This window comes from Dama dama, chromosome 5 (genome assembly GCF_033118175.1).
Source record: "Dama dama isolate Ldn47 chromosome 5, ASM3311817v1, whole genome shotgun sequence".
NCBI classification, from domain to species: domain Eukaryota; kingdom Metazoa; phylum Chordata; class Mammalia; order Artiodactyla; family Cervidae; genus Dama; species Dama dama.
Genome location: NC_083685.1, coordinates 92,669,974 through 92,683,546, shown reverse-complemented (window position 1 = coordinate 92,683,546; position 13,573 = coordinate 92,669,974). Strand labels below are relative to the sequence as shown.

The 13,573-nt window shown below is 37.2% G+C and overlaps 1 protein-coding gene and 1 non-coding gene across 2 annotated transcripts in view; one reads left to right on the top strand and one right to left on the bottom strand.

Annotated features, from left to right (window-relative positions):
• Positions 1 to 13,573, top strand: part of YWHAE (tyrosine 3-monooxygenase/tryptophan 5-monooxygenase activation protein epsilon) — a 35,534-nt gene that overhangs the window by 3,154 nt on the left and 18,807 nt on the right. The gene's annotated exons all lie outside the window — the stretch shown is intronic.
• Positions 11,767 to 11,873, bottom strand: LOC133058042 (U6 spliceosomal RNA). Its single transcript, XR_009693167.1, has one exon. It is a non-coding gene; the product is annotated as a U6 spliceosomal RNA (small nuclear RNA).

Genomic DNA, 13,573 nt, shown 5'->3' with positions numbered 1-13,573 from the left:
TCTGTGACTGCAACACCAGGAATGCATCTTTTCTGAGTGCTTGAGAGCGCCCCCTTTTAAGACACCAGAGCCCCATCTCTGACTTATTCTGAGGGGTGGGGTGCATTTTTTGAATCAACTGCTTAATGTCTAGCTTGTTAAGGAAAAAGGGTGGGTAAATTAACTTAGTAATGAGTTTAAAAGCACAGGCTAAGTATCAATCCTTTGACTATGTCAGTAATTTTTGTTGTTGCTGCTTCAACTAACTTTATTGAATGTTTTTTCCTCCTACCTAATCATAAACAGAGTTGGATAATGCAGTTAGAAAATTCCTCCTACTTTTGGTTTTTGTATTTAAAGTAGTTGCTCTTTTGTGATACTTTTGTTCATGTACACTGTAGTTTTGTATATGCACAGTACAGTATTGTGCATATTGGGCATTATTTCTGTCTGTTTTGTTGGTTTACAAAACTATGGAATAGAATGAAATCATGAATCTTTGCAGTTTGAGATGGTAATAGGGTAAATTCTTACTGTGGACATTTCTAGGCACTCTTCACCTTTGTATGAAAAGGTTTCAGTTTGAATTCTAGTATGGGGAGGAACACAAATAATTAAACTGAGCAAATTTTGGATTTAGTGCAAGCAAACCTACTGAAAGCCCATACAAACAGTCTTTTCATGGTGGTTTAATAGGTTGGTCAAGGAAGTATGAAATATTTTAAAAATTTCTTGACTTTAACCTGGTAAAGCAAGTGAAATTTTATCATAGTAAATTAATGTATCTAATTTTACAAATGAGTTTCAAGTACTTTAAGAAGTTGATCTGAAAGCATCTTTTTTTTTCCTTTGAAGGTCTGTAAGGCTTATTTTGCAGAAGTTTTCAGCCTTATATTTCAGTAAAGTATGTGTATTTAAACAGTAATGACAGGCATAGGATAAAGGTTAAAATTTTAAACTTTATAAAATTCTGCGTTTATATAGAACTTCACATTTCGCAGGCTACCGTCACAAAATTTTTTATTTCATGTGATACTGAATGTAGGTAATGTTATTTCTATTTTATGGTTCACAAAAGAGAATTTTGAGATTTAGTGATTAAAAAAAAATTTTTTTTTCTATATCACATGACTAGTTGGCAAGTATATAGCAAAGCCAGAATTTGTCTGTCTGACCTTTAGACCAGCCAGTACTCTTATTTCTCCTGAGCCACTCACAAAAGACCTATGTGAAACTAAATCAGATGGTGCCTTGTGGGGGAAGGGAGTATTCTTTTTTTTTTAAGCAGTTACTTCACATAATATGTCTTGGTATTTGTGACGACTAATATCCATTGTAACCTTTTGTTTTCTTTCAAAAACAAGGCACAGTGAATGAAGCTAGAGTGAGGGATTGTAGGTAATTTAAGTGTTGGTATTAACATTTTTTTGGTTTATCACAATGTCTGTACTGGGATTTAGCTTAGTGCCATGCATTTCTATAAAGTACTTTTAAAAGGTGTCTGCCCCTCACCCTAGTCTTAATGGATGCAACCCTTAAATTAATGACACAGTCAGAAATTTTGGGGCAGGGAGGTTGGCAAATGAGTTACAAATGTTACAAATAGTAGCTTAGCTAGCTGTCAAACAGAATCTGTTAAGGGGTAGTGGGAAACAAAATTATATATTTACTGTTTTTGAAATGATCAGTTAACAGTTTGATACAGTTACATACTGATATATCGAAGTTGACAACTTGGTTTGTTCAGATAACTTTTACTGTTTGAGTTTATGAAATATTCATGCAGGTCACACTCCTAGGAACAGTTTCAGAAATTCATTTAAGTTTACCAAATTGTGATAACAACTGCCATAATAATAAAAGGGTCATTATAATTTATAATACAAATGGAGATACCTTGAAATGAAGGGATGAGAATTCATAATCGTGCTGAAATGGGTTGTCTTGAGCTGCAAACTTGACCTATGATCATCCTGTGTGTATTTGTGTATATGTGTGTGTATATGTATGCATGCATACATGTGCGTGCTCAGTTATATCCAACTCTCTTGGTACATTAGGGACTGTAACCCATCCGGCTTCTCTGTCTATGGGGTTTTCTTGGCCAGACTGCTAGAATGGGTTGCTAATTCCTCCTTCAGGGTTTCTTCCTTACCCAGGGATTGAACTCCACATCTCTTGTGTCTCCTGCCTTGGCAAGTGCATTCTTTACCACTGAGCCACTTGGGAATCCCATGATCATCCTACTGAAGACCATTTCTTGATGTGCTGCTAGTTGTCTCACTGAGAAAGTTTCCTAAACTTTGTCCATCCCCCTACCACCAAGATCTTAGATCTGAACCCCCAGAATATTGGTTTTCTTTCCAGTGAAGTTACCATTTGGCAGAATGTTAAGACAAATGAAAGGCAAAGTGAAAGCTTTCCCCTTCTCAGTCCCCTTTCCCCCAAATAGGAGCTAGAAAAGTCATGGATATGGTAGTTGCTGAAAATAGAGCTTGCTGGCACACCAACTAGTCAATTTGACTGATAGTGTCAAAGCCAAGTGTGTTGGTTTTATATATGTCTACTTTGAGCTAGACTTTGTATAAAAATACTTGCCTTAGGTGTTAGCAGCAGCGTCTGTCTGATGTTCAGAACTTTCTCCTCCAAATAACATTTAAAAAAAGTTATTTGTCTGTACTTGGTCTTAGTTGTGGAGGAGGGGCTCTTTAGTTGCACCGTGCAAACTCCTAGCTGCAACATGTGGAATCTGGTTCCTTGGCCAGGGATCGAACCCCGGGCCCTCAGCATTGGGAGCACAGAGCCTTAGCCACTGGACCACCAGGGAAGTTGCCCAAATAACATTTTTAAAGTCTTCACCTGAGTCTTGTTATGACTGTTATGTTTAGAACACCAAATCCTGAATAGTTTAGAAAGCATGATCATTATGCTGATTTATCTTTTTTGAAATTTAATCTTGAATTTATTGTTCCTCTTCCAGTGGTTCATTACAGTAGCTGGGTAGATCAGTTATTGATTTGTGATTAGGGCAGGATTTTATCTAGCTAAAGCAGTAGGAAATGTGTTTGTTGAACTCTTTGTGTAAAATTTCAAGGAGACACATTACTATGAATAAGAATTATGACTTTCATGCTTTGGCAGATATGGTATTGTGCAGAGGCCTTGGAATCATTCTGAATTCCCCATCTGTAGAATGGAGATTAATAGTGTCTACCTTGCATGCTAATTTACAGGGTGTTATGAACTTGTGGGGTTTTTGTATACTACAACGTATAATTACAAGATAGTAGTATTAATTGTGAAGACTTTGTATTACCCATTGTCAGAGATGATGTGAATGTTTTTGCTGCAGAACTACATGTTAAGAGAATAACCTTTCTTAAGTTATACTTTGCAAGTGTATTCTCATGGATTTAGTGTTCAAGTTATATTTGTATAAAGGTTTTCAAAATAAAATCCTTAATCTTAACTCTTCTTTAAAATTGCATATCCAGAAGATGAAGGTTGTCCAAATTTATTCTCAAGCAATGTAAAGCTATTCTCTGGCCATTATGAGCTGATATGTAGTTCTTTTTGGGCCCTATCATGGCATGTGCGATTGTTCCCTGACCAGAGATGGAAGCTGTGCCCCCTACTAGTGGACTGCCAGGGAAGTAAGAGGGACTTCCCTGGCAGTTCTTTGGTATTAATTTCAGGTTAATATCCAGGAGGATATACTGATCTCCCTAGCAAATGCAGTACCTGTTGTGTATGGGTTTGGAATGAAAGGTTCCAGTTTAAAAAAAATAAAAATAGATCAGTGTTAAAAATATTTGCATGTTAACAGTCTCAGGTTACTGACTAGGAAAAATTATTAGCAGTTTCATGAGAAGTGATTCTAAAGGCTTAGTGTAAGCCTTGGGCAGTGAATGGGTTCTGATTAAAGCTATGAATTAATACTACTAAGTCCTTGGTGGTTAGTCATTCGAAGATACAGTAGGACTTTGGAATGGCTATTGTGACTTGTGTTGTAGAGATGTGTCCTGTTTAAGAGTGCGTGTGATTAATTAATTTGCCCATAATGGGCTAAGTTATAAATTAGTAAACATTTATGATAGGATTACCATGAAAATTTCAAAACATGCCCTTTGACTATAAAAATATCACTTGGGACAGTTATGATTTTGCTTCTATAAGTTTGTCAAAAGGTATTAGTACAAATTTTGTGTGTGTGCAGAGTAGACCCCCCCCCCCCCCAAGTTACTCTGGGAACTTCCTGGTGGTCCAGTAGTTAAGACCCTGAGCTCCCAATACTGGCGGCATGGGTTCAGTTCCTGGCCAGGGGACTAAATCCCACATGCTGCAACTAAAGATCCTACATGCTACATCTAAGACCCAGGGCAACCAAATAAAGTAAACATACATCACTATGAAAGTTTTGTGTGAAATTCTACAGAAATTATGGAAAGATTTAGACTTTGAGCTCTTTTTTTCCTCCCCTCCCATGTGTACCTTTGGTCATTTACTTTCCCAGTCTTTTTCTTTCTGCCTTTACCTCCTCTTCACCTTATCTTTTTGGTTTTGCTACAGATAGACATGTTTGCATGCCTGAGGGAATATCTTCTTAAATTCTGAGAGGAGAAATCTGTTTTGAGTAGAGTAAGAGGGATTTCCCCCCCTCCGTCAATATTGAGACTAATGGGAGAGATAACCTTTCTGCAGTCAAAATTGTAAAATCATGTCTTGTTTTTCTACCTACCAGAAACTAATTAGGAATGTTTAAAATTTTTTTAAGGGTAAGTGTTTTTTTATTGGACCGGTTGCATGGCTTATCAGATCTTAGTTCCCTAACCAGGGATCAAACCTAGGTCCTTGCCAGTGAACGGGGAATTCCCAAGGCTAAAAATTTTTTACTCTTTTTTTAAGAGACGATATGAATTCATTTTAGAGTGAGGGGCTCCTCTGTTTAGGCTGGTGTGTGAATAAGAGAAATGGTATACATTTGGGTGTCAAGATTATTGTGTTTTGAAAAGCCTTAGTATTCAGAGTATGTACCAGGCACTTGGGATTCATCAATAAACAAAATAGACAAAAAGTCCGTTCAAGGGGCTTATTTTGCAGTGAATGTATAAATGCTTTTATTTTTTAAAATATTTATTTGGCCGAGACAGGTCTTAGTTGCAGCACTCAGGATGGGATCTTTGTGTCATGTGGGACCTTTTGTCAGAGCGAGAGGGCTGTAGTTGTGGCTTCAGTTGTTGAGGCACATGGGCATAGTTGCTCTGCAGCATGTGGAATTTTAGTTCCCCAGCCGGGCGTCAAACCTGTGTCCCTGCATTGCAAGGCAGATTTTTAACCACTGGACAACCAGGGAAGTCCCTGTATAAATGCTTTATAGAATTACTCTTCAGTTCAGTTGCTCAGTCGTGTCCGACTCTTTGTGACCCCATGAACTGCAGCAAGCCAGGCCTCCCTGTCTGTCACCAACTCCTGGAGTCCACCCAAACCCATGTCCATCGAGTCGATGATGCCATCCAGCCATCTCATCCTCTGTCGTCCCCTTCTCCTCCTGCCCTCAATCTTTCCCAGCATCAGGGTCTTTACCTGATGAGTCAGCTCTTCACATCAGGTGGCCAAAGTTTTGGAGTTTCAGCTTCAGTATCAGTCGTTCCAGTGAACACCCAGGACTGATCTCCTCTAGGATGGATTGGTTGGATCTCCTTGCAGTCCAAGGGACTCTCAAGAGTCTTCTCCAACACCACAGTTCAAAAGCATCAGTTCTTCAGCGCTCAGCTTTCTTTCTTTATAGTCCAACTCTCACATCCATACATGACCACTGGAAAAACCATAGCCTTGACTAGACGGACCTTTGTTGGCAAAGTAATGTCTCTGCTTTTTATTTGCTGTCTAGGTTGGTCATAACTTTCCTTCCAAGGAGTAAGCGTCTTGTAATTTCATTGCTGCAGTCACCATTTGCAGTGATTTTGGAGCCCAGAAAAATAAAGTCAGCCACTGTTTCTGCTGTTTACCCATCTTATCTGTCATGAAGTGATGGGACCAGATGCCATGATCTTAGTGTTCTGAATGTTGAGCTTTAAGCCAACTTTTTCACTCTCCTCTTTCACTTTCATCAAGAGGCTCTTTAGTTCTTCTTCACTTTCTGCCATAAGGGTGGTGTCATCTGCATATCAGAGGTTATTGATATTTCTCCCGGCAATCTTGACTCCAGCTTGTGCTTCCTCCAGCCCAGTGTTTCTCATGATGTACTCTTCTGTTAGCATGTGTAATTAAGAGTTAATTTGAGTTAGTCAGTAACAACACTGGTGTTTGGTATAATTGTAGGGCATTATATCTGGTGCTGGCTCCTGTCCCATATCAAAGACTTGTAGAAAGCTACATTTTTTCTTCATTAATTAACTATAGAGTTAAGTGGTATTAACAAAAGTTTTCCTCAAAAAATATTTTTGTAGACTGATAATAAAATCCTATATCAATACCATCTGTTATTTATTGGCAGCTATTGCAGGTGCTTACTATTATCTCAGTCCTCAAAAACAACCCTGCAGAGAAGGTACTACCTATTTTACAGATAAAGATTAAGAACCTTAGGAAAAGTGACAGTAGGGGGTCACTGGGATTCAGCTAGTCTTTTCATTTCCAAGCTGATATTCCACTCACTTTCGTATTTATATGTATGTAAACAATAGTTCAAAGCAGTTGCTTTATTTTGTTCCTTACATTTTAATTTTATGACTCAAAGGTTGCTTTGAACTGTCTTTTGGCTTAATTCTGTTACCTTTCATATAGGAAGAAGACAGAAGAGTATAGTACGTAGGCTTGAGTATATATTCTAGTGAAGAGAGACGAAAGTAGTTATGAAACAAATTAATTTCAGCTGGGGATTGTGTCTGTAACTTTGAGTTTTACGCCACTCAGCTGAGTTACTGGTTCACTTAATTATGTAATATTCATTTTCTATGATCTAGCGTAATGTTGAGTGGTGAATGTTGAGTGGTGAGGGGAGGCCTCAATATACCCCAAGTGACATCAACTTTTAAGGAAGCACCAGGATTAGTGAGGGAGTGTCTGTGAATATTTTCCCTCAGAGATTGGTTTTGCTTTTTTTTTTTTACTTGAGTTGATTTTACCTGTTTCCACTTTCTAGGTCTGTTTTTTCCTCAGGATAATGGATTCAGATTTGCTGCATTTGCAATTCTTTTAATTGCAGCACTGTCACATAGTTCTCTTGGAACTGTGCAACATAGGGACTCTGGGTATTTTGATCATTTTGGAGAAGAGGTGTATAAAATCCTGCGTCGCCCCCCAAATAACATGAACGGAATTTCTTTTTTTTTTTTTGCTAGTTGTCAAGGATAAAGAGAATTTAGAAAGACTCTACCCTCATTGTTCTTTCCAGACAAGAATTGGTCTCAGTGTTATACTTCACAGTAAAATTCAGTTGTAAGAAACTGTTCGGATTTATTAGATTATATAGTTTTAATATGATTCCTTAAGTATAATCAGTAGAATTCCATTTATTATTTTGGAATTTTTCTGTTTTATATTTTAAAGAAGTGTCTCCTTTCCCATTACCCATTGTGACAGTCTTTGTTTCTTTCTAGCTTTGAAGTCTTAACTAGAGCTTATTCCTCAATCCCGTAGCTTTTTCATATGACCGTTGAATATGATCACATGGTTATTTTATTTAATCAAGGAATCAAGATATTAAACAGTGTTGAGCATGAGAAAAATACTATTGTTTGTAAATTCTTGATATGAGACTGAAGCTTAGAAGCTCTAGGAACTTAATGATACAACCTTTCTCTTTATGTATCTTTTCGGTAGATGGCTTTTCAGGTGGGTCTTTTGACCTTGGGTTTAGATCAGTTGCTAAGTCAAGTCAGTTTTTCCTCTTCCCAACAGTTAATATATACTGTTAATATGGTTCTTCTTCCTTCATTTTTTACAACTGTAAAAGATGCTAACTACATCACGACGTACCATTGATTAAGAAAAGTTTGGGTTTCAGAGATGTTGTGTAAAAATGTTTCCTAAAATAAATACATATTTGTAGTATATATACATAATATGCTACATTCTTTCATTGAAAAGTCATTATATATGTTATTCAGCCATGTGCCTTTTTCCCTCAACAAAGCATTTTGAATATAAGAAAAGTTTTTGAAATAAAAATTGGACCATTTCAACCAGTCTAGCATGAAAATTTTAAAATTTCTCATTTGTTCACCTTTGTCAGTCTACCTTTAAGGAAGGAAACCTTTCCAAGAGATTTTACTGTACAGCCAGGGTTGAGAATCACTGGAATAGATCATTTTTCAAAACATGTCACTGAATTAGAGTCACTGAGAGTGTTTCTTATGGCATTTGATATATAATGGAACTATATGTAGGCTTGTTCTGTTTTTTTCCTAGTCTCCTGTAAATGTGTTATCATACTTTCATAATTTAAAAAAGTTAAAAATTTAAGGCATTTGATGGGTACTCAACTGTAATACAAACTTCAGGTATATAGTTGGATTTGACTAGATGACTTTGTAGAACTCACTTCTTAGAGGCTTTCTCAGCCATTTTTCCAGAGTTAAATATTATAATTATCGGAGACCCTGAGTTTGAGAATATGGGAAATTCTGTGGCAGTACTGCATAGTTTTTTGTCTAGTTTTTAAAAAAATTGTCTATTCTTATTTTTGAGTGGCACTGCATACCTTATGGATGGACCTCTTGACTATTTTTCCCCCCCTTAATTTAATATAGTTTATTGATTTCTGTCACTTTTCCCTGTATCTGCCTCTGTATTTTCATACTATGTTTTGATTAGTTGATAGGATTAGGAGTTCACTTCTTCCTCTTCACAGTCATTCCTAAAGATTTCTCCTATATATCCATTCTTGTACTTTTTTTCCTTTCATTGTACTTTTTAATCAGTAGGTATTTATTTAACATTTCTTAGGAATGTTCCCCCTTGTGAATGATAAAATAATTTATGATACCTAATACAGAGGAGTAAAACTCCTAGTAAAAGGAGTTTAGTTTTCCTCCTGGAGAAGGAAATGGCAACCCACTCCAGAACTTTGCCTGGAAAATGCCATAGATGGAGGAGCCTGGTGGGCTACAGTCCATGGGGTCGCAAGAGTCGGACACGACTTCCCTTTCACTTTTAGTTTTCCTAGTGTTAATAGATGAGATACTCATTGGGGTGGATAAGATTTGGATGGTGGGAGAGGGAGATTGCTTTAGATGTATCATCAAAGGTATGATATGGGGTGAAGCATCTGAGGCCTAAGAATGGAATTGTCTGGGCCAGAAAAAAAAAATGAAGCCAGATTATACAAGAGGCTTTATTTATTAGATTTAGATTTAAGTTGTGTGTGTATTTTTTGTAATGATAAAAAGTTTAATTCAGCAAGAGTATAAAACAAAGCACATAATACTCCAAAGTGTATATAGTAAAAATTGACAGAACTGTGGGAAGAAGTTGACAAACCTATTACTGTATTGGGAGGTTTCAGTAAACATCTCTTAGTAAATGGTAAGTCAGGCAGACAAAAACAAGTGTAGAAGCTTTGAACAACACAATTAACAAGCTTGAATGAAAGGACATAAAATATATACCCAACTGTAAGAGGATATACATTATTTTCAAGCACAAATAGAACATTTATAAAAATGCATTATGTAATCATAAAGTAAGTCTGCAAATTTGAGAGTAATCCTTATAGACCATTGAATTTTAAATTAGTTGGTACACAAATCACCCAGAGGTCGTCTTTAAGTAGAGATTATAACCAGAGGGTTGTGATGGTGGATGGGATTCTGCTTTTTCATAAGCCAGCTGATGTCTGATGTTACTTGTCTGCAGACTGCACTTCCTGTATGAAGGAGTATAGATGATGTTCTTCAACTGCAGCTTCTTAGTTTGAGTTTCTCGAGAAGTGGACCCTGAAACAAAAGATTTAGGAGCCAGTGATTTACTTTGTTGGTGAAGGAAACATCAGTTGGAACGTGAGGGCCAGCTTATAGCCAATAAAGGTGTATTATCAGGCTAACTACCTCTGTGGGCAGTTGTTACTGAATTACCATGGAAGAACTTTGAAGACCAGTGTCAAACATATGTCTCATAGCCTTCTGCTGGAAAAAGAGAGGAGAAGTCAGTGTCTGACTTCAAAGGACAGGCTGATAGGCTTATTAGGGACAAATGCAGCTGGTGATTTGAAGTTGAAGCCAGTGCTCATTTCTTGATTTCTGAATATCCTTGGGCCTGTAAAAATTCCTCTCAATCTACTCTGCCTGCACTCTATAAATGGAACAAAAAAGCCTGGATGTTTGGCACATCTATTTACAACATGCTTTATTGAATATTTTAAGCCCACTGTTGAGGCCTGCTGCTTAAGAAAAAAGATTCCTTTGAACATATTGCTGCTCATTGACAATGCACCTGGTCACCCAAGAGCTCTGATGGAGATGTACAATCAAATTAACGCTATTTTCTTGCCTGCTAACACAACATACATTATGCAGCCCATGGATTAAGGAGTCATTTGAAGTTTAAAGTCTTATTGTTTATGAAGACAGTGATTCCTCTGGTGGATCTGAGTGAAGTAAATTGACTATCATTTGGAAAGGATTCTCCGTTCTCGAGCCGTTAAGACTGAGTTCTGTGTTCTTTATTTAGCTCATTACTGTGTCAAGTGCTTTGTCAACACTCCAAGTGCTTACATCTTCCTGGATTCCTGTTTGTTTGTTTTTAAATCTTACAAGAGGCAAACAAAGAAAAAGATTTTAACATGTTATTGAGTTCCTATGAGGTGCCGGGGAGTTTATGATGCAATCTTGTTTTAACCCTCATAACCCAGTGAGTGGTGGCTATCTTCCAAGTTGTAGGTGAGGAAACAGGTTCATAAAGGTTAAGTGATGTAGGTCAAAGTTATATGTAGCTATGACAAGAATAGTAAAAATGATACTGGAATAAAATAAGACCCCTTTGAGAGGCTTCCCAGACCCCCTATTTTGTTTTCAGCATCCTGCTTGTTTCCTGGTACTCAACACAAAATGTACTTGTAGATGTGACATTTTTAATTCTGTCTGCTTTAAGCCATTTAAACTTTTGTTTAAAGAAAAATCCCAGGAATGGCTTCCAAATCTTGACCAAACTGTTTACTCAGATTACTTTTTTAATAATTCTTTCTTAATACGTGTAAGATATATGTCAATATTTTGGTCAGTTTTAATGAAAGATAACTAGTGATTACAGTAGCTTTTTATTTCTCTAGAAACATGTCAGTGATAGAAGAAGACTCCTAAAACTACACACATCAGCTTTTTATTGTATTTTTAGATCTTTTCCACATTATTAACTATTGGAATTAAAAAGGTTTTTTTTTTTTTTGGCTGCATCTTGTGGTTTGTGATCTTAGTTTCCCAACCAGAGATCAGACTCAGCCACTGTACACTTAAAGCATGGAGTTCTAACCACTGGACTGCCTGGGAGTTCCCAGTTAAGAAATTTTCAGGGAGGGGGGAACGTGATGGGGAATACATGTAAATCCATGGCTGATTCATGTCAGTGTATGACAAAAACCACTACAATATTGTAAAGTAATTAGCCTCCAACTAATAAAAATAAATGGGAAAAAATTTTCAATAGACTGAGTTATTCTTTTGAGTAATGTAGAATCTTCAGTTGTGTTTCGGTACTGCATAGAAGTCTTCAGTGATTTGGAAGCACACTCATAAAAGTGTGAAAAACCTTTTATTCTTGTTTTTTTTTTTTTTTTTTCTTTTTTTTTTTTAAAATATGGAACGCTTCACGAATTTGCGTGTCATCCTTGCGCAGGGTCCATGCTAATCTTCTCTGTATCGTTCCAATTTTAGTATATGTGCTGCCGAAGCGAGCACGCGAAAAACCTTTTAAAGTGATGTATCACAGACTTTGTGATGTAGCTGAATTATTAGTGGTAAAACTAAATTGTCAAATTTGGCAGGGATTTTAATGTTCAATTGCCTATATAAGTCACTTTTGCTTTCTCAGAATATATTTTGTAACCAGCTTAATCTGATGGGTTTATGAAAATATAGCTCTGTCAAAAACCATGTTCCCTAGGGATCATACTGAATTTGTTTGACGGTTAACCGATAATACCTGCCCTTAAAATTACTCAAATCAAATGTCTTTTCTATGCTTTATGGTACATAATTGTTGGTGCCAGTAGTGTATTTGTCACAGTGATGCAGAAAAAGGGTAGTTTTAGAGAAAATTTGGCTCCATCTGTATATTCCTAATTTTTTTTTTTAATGTTTATTTATTTGGCTGTACCAGGTCTTAGCTGCAGCATGCGGGATCTTCAGTGTGAAGTCTTAGTTGGGGCACATGGGATCTGGTTCCCTGAGCAGGGATCGAACCCAGAGCCCCCTGCATTGGGAGCTCGGAGTCTTAGCCACTGGGCCACCAGGGAAGTCCCTATTCCTAAATATCAATGGTCATTGCTACTAAGAAATGAATCACAGAAACTTCATAGAAGTCACGAGTCCATCAGATCATCTGAAAGCAGCATAATACCTGGACATTCATATAAATAACTTGCTTTTTAAAAAAAACAGATTTATGTTTTTGGCTGTGGTGGGTCTTTGTTGCTGCACGCAGGCTTTCTTTAGTTGTGGAGAGTGGGGGCTACTCTTTTCGTTGTGGTGGTTTCTTTTGTGGAGCACAGGCTCTGGGCAAACAGGCTTCAGTAGTTGCAGCACGTGGACTCAGTAGTTGTGACACACGAGCTTAGTTGGCTCCAAGCATGTTGGATCTTCCCAGGTCAGGGATCGAACCTGTGTCCCTTGCATTGCAAGACGAATTCTTAACCACTGGACAACCAGGGAAACCTCTCATAAACGTAACTTTCTGTAGAAATACTGTCACTGGTTTCATGAGATCAGAAGTATCTGAGTGAAGACTGCTTCTTATGTAAATTGGTCATTTTCTGTGACTCTTCCTTTTTACTTAAAGATCTACAGTATATGGTAAATTTCTCTTAGATTTAGTATCTTGGAAATTTTTTTCCCAACACACTTGGAACTTCTTTTTATCAAATACAGTAACTTGGGACATTTTAAATTGTTGCTTTCGTTGTCATTAACCATAGGCAAAATTTGTTATCTGCATTAATTAATTGCCTGTAATTTCGATGCGTATATATGCTTTTATAAGTAATGTCTGATTTGACAGTTTTTTAAAAATCTTAGTGTGGTTTCATTGGCTTTTTTTTTTAAGAGCTATATTGAGTCTCTGTGGGATGCCCTCCCCGCTTCTTCCAACCTCTTGTACTTGAGCAGTGAGGTCATGTGAGTTGTTTTGGCCAGTGAAATGTGAGCAGAAATTTTTGTTTGTCTAACTGTATAGAGACAATGACGAACCCTTTCCTGATTACTTGTTTCTCCCCTTGCTTCTTGAACTGAAGTACCAAGCCTGAAGTGAAGCCTGAAGTACCAAATGGTACAGCTTAAAGATGGTGGCCTTTCCCAAACATTTGAGTGAGAAGGAAACCTTTGTTGTGTCAAGGCTCTGAGACTTGGAGAATAATTTGGTTCCCAAGCACACCTGTTCTGTC